General features: G+C 38.4%; 1 protein-coding gene across 2 annotated transcripts in view; it reads left to right on the top strand.

The window, feature by feature from the left end:
• Positions 1-13,687, top strand: part of LOC114533382 — a 44,964-nt gene that overhangs the window by 25,284 nt on the left and 5,993 nt on the right. Inside the window, exon 1 of one of the 2 annotated variants that reach the window (XM_028554898.1) lies at positions 8,016-8,209. The exons of the other annotated variant lie outside the window; for it this stretch is intronic. The gene's annotated coding sequence lies outside the window, so the exon portion shown is untranslated. Of the gene's footprint in view, positions 1-8,015; positions 8,210-13,687 lie in introns of those variants that run through there. 2 annotated transcript variants of the gene reach the window in all.

The following is a 13,687-nucleotide window of genomic DNA, read 5'->3' on the forward strand; positions in this document are numbered from 1 at the left end:
GATGTGATTGGTGACTTAGATGCTGATTGGAGTGGAGATCTCGACGATCGCAAGTCAACCACAGGACACTACTTTAAGTTTGAAGGAAACGGTGCTGCAATTAGCTGGGATCGGAGGTCAAGAAACAAGCAACCGTCGTCCTTTCATCGGCAGAAGCATAGTATCAAGCTATGGCGGCAGCGGTCCAAGAAGCTATCTACTTACGAGCACTCCTAGAAGACCTTGGTATACCAATGAAGAAACCAACCGACATTGGCGAAGACACACAACCAATCATGCATAAAGATGTGTCATAATCCAGTATGCATCAATGATCAAAACTTATCGATAAGAAATTACATTTCATAAGAGAAAGACAAGGAAGTAAAGATTCATTATGTTCCAACTGAAGAAATGCCAGCAGACATCCTTACAAAATCATTACGTAGAGTGAAAGTCGAAAAGCATCAAAAAGTACTTTTAGGCTATTAGTTAAGAATTAAAAAACGAGTCGCGTGCCTTTATGGTGTAATAATGCACGATGGGGGAATGTTGGGAGAATACGAGAGAAGCTTGTAAAACACGAGGCGTAGCCGAGTGTTTTACAAGCTTCTCGAGTATTCTTCCAACATTTCCCCGAGTGCATTATTACACCATAAAGGCACGCGACGAGCTTTTTTAATTCTTTTATAATATAAGAAGAAATTATAGGGCAACAACAAAATTTATTTATTTGATCAATAATGAAATTCTCCTTACATGTTATTTAATGTTGCTTAGCAACAAAAACTTCAAAAGCCGGAGCGTGCATTATGGCCTCACAACGCACGCGCGGTAGCCAATCAAATTGCTCGTTATATCATACTTATATTATAAGAACTATTATTATGATTATTATTATATGGCAAGCGTCACTTCCGGCAACGACGATCCATTACGAGACGAAAAACAGAGAAATTCTGAATGAAAATTGTCACAAATAAACAGTAGCGTAGCCAGCCTGTCAATTTGTCCCACTATGCTAATATTTTAGTGTTCACTGACTGAGAAAACAATAGATTTCTAAAGACGTGAATAATTATATATAATAACTCGAAATTTACATAGCGGGACAAAATCGCCATACAGGCTGGCTACGTCCATCTGGCTAACTAAATATTGAATTTTTTGTTTTTACCAAATGCATACGAGGCTATGAAAACGAATCCATGCATTTCTTCTTGGTTTCAAGTGAAACAAGCCTTATGCGATATAATAAACTTTTTAATAACCTCAATTGCTCGGTCTTTACCATGCAGTCTTTACTACGAGCTCGGTCTGTTCATTTCTCCGGTATCTCCTTTGACTTCTTTTTTGCGTGTATTGCATGTGGCATTACATACATTTGATCCTTGAAAACAAAGTCGGTAATCTTATTATTATAATTGCTGGACTGTATGAGACATCCGGGATACTGGCCCAGATACGGAATATACGGACCATTGTCCGGCTATGGGTTTTAATTTTACGGAACGCTCGTCAAACAATCAGCTTAGAGGATTTTGAAAAGCCATGTAGTAATAAAGATTTTTTGCTACAAATACATTCAAAAATTGCTCGTCATTTTCCAAAGTCGAAAATAAAAAGTCGAAAGCCGTCAATCAATCGATGCGGAATATTGCTTAGAATAATTGTCTGAAGTTTTCAAATTCTAAATTACAAGTTTCACTCACAAAGATATAAAACTGATTGAATATAGACACACGGACATGATTTATAAACGCCTTCTTCTCATATAATACAAACAACCGAAGCTGGTACTTAATTTTTATCGGGGGGGGGGGACGTTTTTACCACCACCTGTAATTTGCGTTATAATATGCCAGAAGGCAAAAGAGTTAAAAAGGAAAGCTCTGTAATCATTTAAAAAGTGATAAAGTATATCGTCAGTATCGCAAAAAAGTTAGGCACTTGGCTATTCATTGAAATTGTCCCACTCCAAAGAAAAATAAAGATTTCTTTAAAAAACAAGGACTTATAAGAGAAATGAACTCACAAATGAAAAGGAGGCTTTTGTATCTACGAACAAAGTATTTTCATCTCATTTCAGGTGAAGCGAATCTGCCATTCATTAATTTCGCAAATGGAAGGAGGAATGGAAATATTAAAGGCTTTTTAAGAAGAAAGGTCTATTCTGGAAGTGGTATCACTATGAAAAGTCAAAGCATCAAATAGATCTTTTTTAGAAGGCTAGTAATAGCTAAAGAGTATTTATAAATCAGAGCAGATGAGGCAAAACGATCTTTGGAAGGAATAAGACTCTTTCAACAAATTGAGGACATCACTGCATTAATGAAGGGTGTATGGTGAAAATTTTTTCCCCATATAACGCGTAAGGTAATGGTTTCGGAGTAATATTTCATGCGTTATGACAGCAAAAACACTGTAGCCAGAAAATTGAATATCTAGGGGCGTAACTAGAGCGATCATTGGGGGGAGGGGTGAATATTCATATATTCATGTATATGAACACGACTGCCAAGCATGTTCGACTTTGCGCTATTTTAGGAATCCAGTATGGACTGCCTCTAGGTGTATACCAAATAGTGCTCTAAGTGCATATTAATGATATTACTGATATTAGGTGTACTACGTTTCTGCTTGTTGCGGGCGGGTATTTGCAAATCAGTTTATGTACATCGCATTTTGGAAGCTAAAAAAGACGTGTATTTGTATTCTCCGACGCGATGAAATTCACCAACTTCGTAGAGTGATTTTTGATCGTGATTATTTTCTTTTGACCGTTGCTATGATACAATACTATAACTTAAATATGAAATATTCAACAATATTCCAAGGGTGTCTCAAAAAAAACCCGAAAACTATTGAAGTCACTCATTGTTAATTTAAAATTTTATTGTTAACAAAATTTGAAATTCTGCATAAATACGTTTAAATTTGAATTAGCCTTGTTATCGCTTCGAAGGAAAATGGTACAGCTGATTGCATGCGGAACGAGTGTTTATTTTGATATCATCCCAACAGAGTGCTTAGACGTTCAAATTCTAACAATTACATTGTTATGGGTGATATCAATAGTTTTCGTTTTTTTAGACAACCTGTACAGAGTTATGAAAATAGAAGACCTTCAGAAATTAAAATTTTGTTATAATTTAAATGCCTGATCAATTGTCTAAGCCCACCGCCCACGGACGCACAAGCATGCACAATCGAATAAAATCTGAAGCATGGCGTATTCATTAATTTCGCACGGGCGTTGCGCAAGGTTGTGCTTTTCACCCGTGGATTTCAATCAAGAACCTTTCTAAAAACGCGTTTTGTACTACGTAGTTTTTAACGTTGGGATATAAGTCTGGACGATAAAAACTTTTGCCTTTAGCAGTTATGTCAAATTCCCAAGAGCAGAAAGGCTTTTGTGCATGCTTGTGACAAAGATATGTAATATAGCACAGAGCTGAAAATATTCTACGTATCCAAGGGCTTAGCGTAGTGACGGGGCATTTTAATATAACAATAGTTTAATTTTAAAGGTCTTCTTTTTTATACACCCTGTATGATGGTATTTTCCTTTATATGGTAACTTAAGCATGCATGAATTGCATGCAAATCGCTAAGCGTATGTTCATGATAATATGATATAAATACAGGTGAAGCAATTACCTGTTCATCACGTCTAGCACTACCTAGCAGACACAAGCCTTATATCAGACGTTTTAAACATGTCATATCAGAAGACCAAAGCGCAGAGAATCAATCGTCTAGCTCGCGGCTACAATCACTTCAGCTTTGATCGATAAGCTCAAATCTTATCTTGATAGCAAAATAGTGACTGATAGTTGGCCTTTCCTCTGGCCTAAGTATTGTTAATTCATCTCAAACTAAAAAGCTCGAAAGACAAGCAGGATGTCGCGCAATAAAATTTCCCGGCAACAAAGAGCAGTTCCTGTTAAACGCAGAAGTGCACGATTTGCTCGACGAATCCGTTGAATTGTTTCGATAAAGAGACAAAATACAGATTCAGCATTGATAAAAATGGAAGCAGCTGAGAATCTCATACTTCAGAGGCAAAAGAAGATAAAGTTAGCTGACAAGAGCGAAGCTGGCCGGTTGGCTGTTTTAAAGAATACGAGGCGGAAGAATTTGCTAGCGACTCAGACGACGAGAAAACAATAAAGAAAGTCCAGGAATCAGCACTTAAGAAACGCAGAAATAATGCTATTAGGAAAGATAAAGAAAGACAATCATCATGTCCGCCTTATAAATGCACTGTTGTTTTCGAGGTATCTATTGCCCTTTCTTTGATTCAAGCGGCAGGCGAGTGCTTGCACATATAGCCTGTCATTAGTATGTGCATGTTTGAATGTGTAAGTGACAGGAAAAGGAAAATGACTTCCCATCGGACGAGCTAAACGAGGTAGAAAGAAATGGTATTTCTTTTGTATGGCAACGCAAACATGCATGAAGTGCATACAAATCGCTAAGCGTATTTGCATGATAATATATGGTATAAATAAAGGGCGGCGAAGCAATGACATGTTGTTCATCACGTCTAACACTAACTAGCAGACAAAAGCCTTATATCAGACGTTTTATACTTCTTTATTCCTAATTTGCAATTGCTTTTTTGTTTTTTCTTTGTTTCCTTTTTATTTCTTTTGCTTACTGTAATTTATAAATTTTGTTGTAGGCCGTAGAGTCCCAAATCCATCAGGCTTCCGATGTGGAACAAATGGATGATAGAGATATGTTACAAGATAATTATGATTTGATTCAGGTACAAAGTTTTATTGACGTATGTGAACTATAAGAGTTTGTGAGTGAAAAAAACAGCGTGCTACCAATAGCTAGAGGTAGGCTTAGTTCGCATATTAAATTCTGGGAGGACATCGGAGATTCCGAATTTATCTTAAACACCATACGAATTGGATACAAGATCCCTCATTTTGCATTTCATCAACCTTAGCGTGCTTTCCCAACAATCAATCAGCCTTAAATCCCATCTTAATTATTTTGTCATTGACTCTGTATCAGAGGTACTATCCTCTAGGAGAAAAGTGGTAGTACAGGACAGTGTGTTACAAGTGTGCACACCCTAGTCTGTGGCAATCCAACCGGGGTAAAAGAAACGACTTGTTTTAGGCTTGCGCTAAGTTAACAGTTTTGTTTGTAAACAAACTATCAAATTTGAAGACTGGCGAACAGCCATCCAATTTTTTTGACAAAAGCACATAGTTTACAACATTTGATCTGAAAAGTTATTACCATCATCTCGACATTTTCATACACCAGCAACCGTACTTGGGGTTTATTTGGCTTAAGGGTGGGCAGAAACCCAGTTATTTCATGTTTACTGTACTGCCTTTCGGGCTAACGTCCGCTCCTTGTATATTTACAAAATATTTCGACCCTTAGTGTTAAACACTGGCGAGCACAAGTGATTAGTAATATCGTCTATTAAGACGACGGATTTGATATTAAAAAAGTTCCGAATCATCTATCCGTAATTCTAGCATCATTCGACCTGGATCGGGCGGGGTTTGTAGCTAACGATGAGAAATCGGTATGGGATCCCACTCGAGATATGACATGGCTGGGTCTAAGTTGGGACGACATAAATGGTACACTTACGCCTGTATTCTAAAAGCTCACTCACACTCAAACTCATTGAGTGGGAGATCTTAATCCTCTCATAAGGTTTCAATGGCGGTATTTCGAGCCGAATAGGCGCTTGATTTTCAGTGATTTACCTTATATCTTTCCCTCTATTCAGAGAAAACTTTCTCATTGATCAGCATTAACAAAATTCATATGTCACACTCCATGAGTGTGAGTGTGAGTGAGCTTTTTGAATACAGCCGATAGTGTGTCGACTCACCGCATAACAAAAACTCTGGATACCATTAAACAAGTTCTGGATCATCCTAACATTTCCGCACAGAAATTAGCCTCCATCGTAGGTATGATCATTTCCATGGCTCCAGTTATTGGCAATCTTACGAGAATCACGACTCGGCTTTGCCAGATGATTGTTGTTTCATCCGAGACCTGGGACTCATTGTTTATGCTTGATGAATACCGCAATTTAGAATTACAATTTTGGAAAGCTAATATAAATAAGATATTTGCTAGCGAATAGGAATTTTATGTATTCCGTCCTGTGTTAATGGGTTTGAAGGAGTTTTGGGTTAAAGGGTCAAGATAGTGTGAGGATTATATAATAGTGTTAGGCAGGTGTAAAGATGGCGAGGAATGGCGTTCCGGCAGATATCCGGATAAGGAGGAGCCTAGGCATCACCAGAACGGTTAAATAAGGCTACTCATAAGCGAGTAGTAGAATCAGTCGCCGAAGTCAACGGACAAGAATCAACTATCAAACAAAAAGTTTTTACCCAAGGTAAGAGTATTCAACGTTTTATTCAGTTATTTACTTGTTATCTTCCTTAACGTTTCACTATTATTATAATGGCTACTGTACCCAAAGTTCTCATTCTCGGACACTCTTTTGTACGTCGTTTGAAAAGCGATTTGCATATTCGTTTTGATGCGCACACCGCGGCGGACTTTGGTTTGCAAGGTACAGTGTCCATTCGCCTGCACGGGGTGGGGGGTCGCACGGTGCAGAAAGTAGCGGCTTTTGATCTGGGCATAGTGTCGGAGTTTGAACCAGATATTGTAATCCTGGAATTAGGGACGGATGACTTGGCTAATCTGCCGCCAGGGTCACAGGTTCCCAAATAGAAGAACTGATTCAGCTTTTGCTATCCAAATACTACATACGTCTTGTCATATGGTGCCAAGTTACCCCACGCGCGACGGTAAAACGCCACGCATATACCCACGGCAAATTTAACGATAAAGCAGCGCTTCTTAATCAATATATGCGCGTTGTGCTTGAGCTGATGGCTCAAGCCACTTGCTGAAAGCATACGGGTTTTGCGAAACCGTCTGTGTCCCCCTTTCTACCGGACGGGGTCCATTTTAACCGAACGGGTCAATATAGGCTCTATCGCAGCTATCGCGGTGCTATATTACGTGCACTACGTATGTTATAACATGTTAGATTGAGTTTCATTTTTAATGTCGCTAATGTTGTTATGTTATTGCCCTCATATCGAGGCTACTTCGTCCTCTTCGGGAAATTTCTTCCCAAATTATGGGATATTTACAATTATTCCACCTTTGAGGTGTTTTGACCAACTTTTGTTGGCTTGTAGTTTAGATGTTTGGCCACTCAGGGCAGGATACGCGGCGACATTCCACTGTCTGCCATTGCCTGATCCTGTGAAATTTCAATTTACCGTTCCAGTGTGTTTCCTACATGCGCAAAATTTCAATCAGTATATGTTTGTTATGTTTTTTCTATTCTTCTCCGGGCGCAGATTTTTCGTTTAGAATGCCACCAAAGCGATCCTCGACTCGTAAACGTGGCCACGATGCTGGGCCGTCCACTTCTGTTGACGAAGGTCCGTCTACACGCCGTAGTCGACGCCATTCAACGCGCATATCTACTTTGGCTTCTCAAGGCGAGAGTAATGTCCAGCCACGGATACCGCAGCACGCCGCAGAACTACCAACGGCTCCAACACCAAGTGCTCCAGTCCAGCTACCGCCCGGCCTTGTTGATTCCATAGTCTCGACGGTGACAGCTGAGGTGACTAAACAACTGGCGCAAAACCAACAAGCCCTACCACGTGCACCGCCAATGCAGTTGTCTGCAAGTCATGCTTCAAGTATGGTGAACGACGCAATAACTGCGGTTCACTCACAAATCACAGGTCAGCCCCAGTCATTGCCTACTGTAGATAATGTAGATAATCATAGTGTAATTCCAACCCAGGTTTTCCTCTCATCGAGTCTACCAATTGACTCTAGAGTTTCGGGTTTTTTTGCGACACCCTGTAGTTTTACAATGTTTTGCAACATTTAAATTTGACGTCATTACAACGTCATATCTTAACTGGGGGGAGGTGTTGCAACACCAAAGTTTTACTGACGAACACGTGACGCTTAAAGCGCGTTCCAAGAAAGCTTATACCAGTGAGAACTGAATGTCTAAAGCATTTCCATGGGAATTTGTAGCTGAAATGCTTCAAATCTTATGTGGTTTTTCAAAGTGTACGTAATTGGACATTATATGCCAAACTATGAGAATATTTTTGCACCACTTTAAACGTTAACGATTTATCAACAGACGAGTGAGACGACATCTCAATTTATGGCAAGCAGCTAAGTAAGTTGAGCAAAATTATAGTTTAAACCGACGATTGTGTGCTATCACCGACCGATATCGTAATTTTCCTAATTAGCACCGGGCTAATACGAATAAAATTATCACAGTAAACAGGAAACTGCTTGTGTTCAACGAAGTGAAAAGGAGACGTCATTGTGCCAGTCAGCCACAATGTCGAAACAATTCTCCGTGAGGGAAAATACCGGAGAATAAGGGCTTACGGGAGACGATAATTGGGGGGGCATATATATTCGTATATTTATGTTGTGCAAGATGAATTTCTTTTCAGATCCATTGCCTTTCAATGTCTGTTAACATGAATATATGAATACGTGCCCCCCCCCCCCCAACAATGGACGATTTGCGCCTTAGACGAATTTCTTACCTCGGCTTTAAAAAGGACATTCTTTGAAAGAGCATACTAAACTTAGTAAAAATGCTAAGTTTGGTTGGAAATCTTTGTAAAGTACGGAAGATATAGCCATGCGAAGTTGTCGATTTTTGTATACTTTTGTATTACGACCGGAAGTTTGTAACTAAATTAGTTACACATCTCCGCACGTAATACAAAAGTATACAAAATTTGCCATGACTATATTTTCCGTATTTTACAAGATTTTGCAACCAAACTTCGCATTTGCACTAATTTAAATACGCGTTTTTTAGCTGTGGTGATTTATTTTCTTATTATTACTCCGATCAAAAGTTAGTCTAAAGCGCAAGTGGTCCATTATCGTCTCCCGTACGCCACTGCAGGAAAAGCTCCAAACAGGAGCGGATACAGCGAGGAGAATATATCATTCATCCTTTGCGGGAGAAGAGTCTAGTTGGCGCCTTCACAAGAGCCACTTCATGCAAAAATAAGGACTAAAAGTTGTAACAGTATCCCAATTCAGATGTTCAGTTGACACATTTCATGTCTATTAGATTATGTAATGAATTATGTAATCAATTATGTAACAATACTGTTTACGCAATTTGGATAATTGTCCATAGTATAGGCCACATAAAAATTCAATTCAAGCTAAATTACTACTTTTTCACTTTATTTTTGGCGTATTAATTTAAACAATTAACGCGTTCTTAGTTGTGGTTCTAAGTTTTCTAAATTTTTAATTATTTCGCGCAAAAGGTTTATTTTGCTTTAATGAAGGCTTCCATACAAGCATGAGCATAATTATTTAGTACATGCGCTGCAAGGATAAATTTTGCACAAACGTTTTCGCTTTATTGAAAGCTCCTCAGGTGCTGAATACTTTGTAAAAAATGAGTTGCGATATCCTATATTTACATATTTCACTGGTTTACAACTACGTCACTACACGTGTTGTGTTGGATTACTTAATGGTAATTATTTACATATATATATTTCACACAAACAAAGATATGAAAATATATAACAAAATCTTACATAAACTGCATGGTATTATTATTGACATGGATTTAAATCCGGCTGAAGTATAGTTATAATGTCTCTTTCCTTTGACTCCCTGACTAAGCTGTCTGAATGATTGTCACATTGATAAATCGGCAAAATCTGGAAGTTGCCAATGCTACATTTTCTGATGTGCTCACTTGCTGCTAAGTAGCAATATTCTTCATGGTTTATTTGCTGTCTGTGTAGCGTAACTATGTGACGGAAGTTTTCAGTTTTGCCGACATAAAAACTTTTGCATTTTGTGCAGAGTAGAACGTATATAACGTTCCGCGATTTACAATTCATCTGACATTTTATTTTCCACGCTTTGCCGTTCTTCAGTTTCATATCAATTCCGGTCACTATGATTGCACAGGAATTGCATATCCTGTTTTATTTTATTGATTACTTGTGGGTTGTTGGGATTATGTGTCAAAACCAGCGGAAGGATTTTTGCGTTGTCATCTCTGTTTTTTGGTGTTCTAAGTTCGGGCATTGGTAGGGAGGTTGCTTTCTCTATTCCTTTTGTGATGAGGTTCTTAGGGTAGTTTTGTTGTAACAGGAATTTTTCGAGTTCGCGGAGTCGTTTTGTGTTGATGTGTGGGTCTGACACAATGCAACATGAGCCATTTTCATCCCCATCGCTGTTCCCTGTATTTGCTGATATAATTTATTGTCGAAGTGGAAAGTGTTTTCTTTCAGGACAATTGTAATCGATTCCATGATGAATTCTTTAGAAAACGATCGGTTGAGAGAATTTCCAAAGTTGTCAATCCAGTATTCGATAGATGCAAGGCCGAGCTCATGCGGAATACTCGTATATAGGTTGACAACGTCAAATGATACAAGGAGTGCGTTATCATTGACTGTATCTGGGAGGTGGTTTAAAAAATCGAGGTCATCGCGGATGAAACTTAGTACATGTTGATACAGGGGCTTCAAAATTATGTGTATGAAATTGCTCAAGCTATGTGTGGGTGACGATGGACCAGCAACAATCGGGCGAAGTTTCAGATCTGGTGGTGCTTGTATCTTGATGTACGTGGAGTTTTGTTGTTCTATGGCTTCTTTTACGGCTTGTGATTTGTGGATTTTAGGTAGTCCATAAAAGTAGGAGGTTTTCCAGCCGAAAGTCTGCAAGTAATCTTTCTCTTTCCTTGTTGTTTCCTTGTCGAATTTTTTCAAGTGTGTTCCAATTTTTTGATGATTTTATCATCATAGTTCGTGTCTGTCAGTTCTGCGTAGTGTTCGTTGTCGGCCAGCATTTCTTGTATTTTAGCACGATAAGATGTTTTGTCCATGACCACGGTCGCTCCGCCTTTATCAGCCCCCTTAATGATAATTGCGTCATCGTTTTTCAATTTGTCCAATGCGCAACAAATCGTTGGTAAAAAACCCATCAAACTTTGTACCACCAAAGTCAGAAGATAGATACCTCAACATGTTTATTGAAGCAACAACGCGCTACCATATACCTCAATTTTTTAAACCACCTCCCAGAAACAGTCAATGATAACGCACTCCTTGTATCATTTGACGTTGTCAACCTACATACGAGTATTCCGCATGAGCTCGGCCTTGCAGCTATCGAGTACTGGATTGACAACTTTGAAAATTCTCTCAACCGATCGTTTTCTAAAGAATTCATCATGGAATCGATTACGATTGTCCTGAAAGAAAACACTTTCCACATCGACAATAAATTATATCAGCAAATTCAGGGAACAGCAATGGGGACGAAAATGGCCCATGTTGCATTGTGTCAGACCCACACATCAAAACAAAACGACTCCGCGAACTCGAAAAATTCCCTGTACAACAAAACTACCCTAAGAACCTCATCACAAAGGGAATAGAGAAAGCAACCTCTCTACCAATGGCCGAACTTAGAACACCAAAAAACAGAGATGACAACGCAAAAATCCTTCCGCTGGTTTTGAAACATAATCCCAAAAACCCACAAGTAATCAATAAAATAAAATAGGATATGCAATTCCTAGAGAACTCCGAGAACACGAAAACACTTCTGGAAAGTACGAAGTTTATTGTCAGCCGCCGCCAACCAAAAAACTTGAAGAAACAGCTAACACAAGCCCGGTTTGTTTCCGAGAGAACTCCCAGCAGTGTGACAAAATGCGGAGAAACCAGATGCGCTACCTGTGCAATCATAGTGACCGGAATTGATGTCAAACTGAAGAACGGCAAAGCGTGGAAAATAAAATGTCAGATGAATTGTAAATCGCGGAACGTTATATACGTTCTACTCTGCACAAAATGCAAAAGTTTTTATGTCGGCCAAACTGAAAATCTCCGTCACAGAGTTACGCTACACAGACAGCAAATAAACCATAAAGAATATTGCTACTTAGCAATAAGTGAGCACATCAGAAAATGTAGCATTGGCAACTTCTAGATTATGCCGATTTATCAATGTGACAATCATTCAGACAGCTTAGTCAGGGACTCAAAGGAAAGAGACATTATAACTATACTTCAGCCGGATTTAAATTCATGTCATTAATAATACCGTGCAGTTTATGTAAGATTTTGTCATATATTTTCATATCCTTGTTTGTGGGAAATATTTATGTAAAAAATTAGCATTAAGTATAATATTTTATAAATATATATATATAAATATATATATATATATATATATAAATTATATATATAAATTCATAAGCGTTTGGATAGCGTACCAGCCCGGCCCGTTATTTCGAATTGCGGTACGGCCACGGAAAGGATATCGGAATTTCTAGATTTTCATATACAACCTTTAGTGATTAATGTACCATCTGTGATTAAAGATATATACAACCGAGTTTCTTCAAAAATTGGAAAATTTAGGACACGTCCATTTAATGTTATATTGTGTATTATAGACGTGGTTGGCCTATATCCTCATATACCACAGGGACTGGAAGCGCTTAAGAAAGCATTTTGTAAGGCTGAGAGGGAGTTGCCTGTGGAGGACTTGGTTTCTTTGGCTAGATTGATATTGGCAAATAATTATTTTGAATTTGACGAAAAAATTTTTCGTCAAAAAATAGGGACAGCCATTGGAACCAAGTTTGCTCCGGGTTTTGCCAACATTTTTATGGGGTATTTAGAGGAAAGCTTTCTAGAGACATGTGAATTAAAACCGTGGGTATGGTGGCGCTTCCTGGATGATATCTTCATGATTTGGCTTCACTCGTCGGAGGAACTTGATAATTTCTTCTCCGTTTGAATTCTTTTCATGAAGATATTAAGTACACATGGGATATAAGTGATAAGAGAGTTCCCTTCCTTGACGTTATGGTACACTCTAAAAAAAGGGTGTGCTGTAGTAACACACCTTTTTTGTCCTCAAAACAGCACACCTTAAGGTGTGCAAAATAGCACACCTTGTGTGTTTCATAACACATGAAAAGGTGTGTTGTTAGCTTGTCCTCATTTTAACACACCTTAAGATGTGTTCTACCATTAGGTGTGTTAGTTAGCACATCAAGGCGTGTTATTTAGCACACCCATGTGTGTTGTCTAGCACACCTTGCTGTGCTAAAATCACAACTTAAGGTGTGTTATTTAGCACACCAAAGTGTGCTATTAAACACATTGGGTGTGTTAAATGTGCACACATTCCAGGCTACAAAATAAGCACACTATTAAAAAGGACAACATGAAACTACTGGTAATTTAACTTCGTTAGCGTGCAAGTAAACAATAACACATGTCAAGTTTATAAAATGCTATTCATTATAATAAAGGCAAATACATATACTATAAATAAACCACATGCAAGGGAAATGTATTTCTATGAAACTATATATACAAAGATACAATTAATATTATGTTAGCGGGAATATGTGGGTAATTAACAACCCGTGTTTAATAGTTCTGATGCTAAAGTAAAGTACTTTATGGACCTTTTGGCATTGTCCTTTGCCCTAAGACCAAAGTCTTGAATAAAAAAAAGAATGCCTGAGAGATTATCAGGGTAACTCACATCAAAAACATAGTAAGTACAAATAAGGTCCACTAAGGCCTCCAGAAGATTGTTTGAGGTTTCCATGAAGCAT

The sequence above is a fragment of the Dendronephthya gigantea genome, unplaced genomic scaffold (genome assembly GCF_004324835.1).
Source record: "Dendronephthya gigantea isolate DGI-Jeju-01 unplaced genomic scaffold, DenGig_1.0 000089F, whole genome shotgun sequence".
In the NCBI taxonomy this organism is placed as follows: domain Eukaryota; kingdom Metazoa; phylum Cnidaria; class Anthozoa; order Malacalcyonacea; family Nephtheidae; genus Dendronephthya; species Dendronephthya gigantea.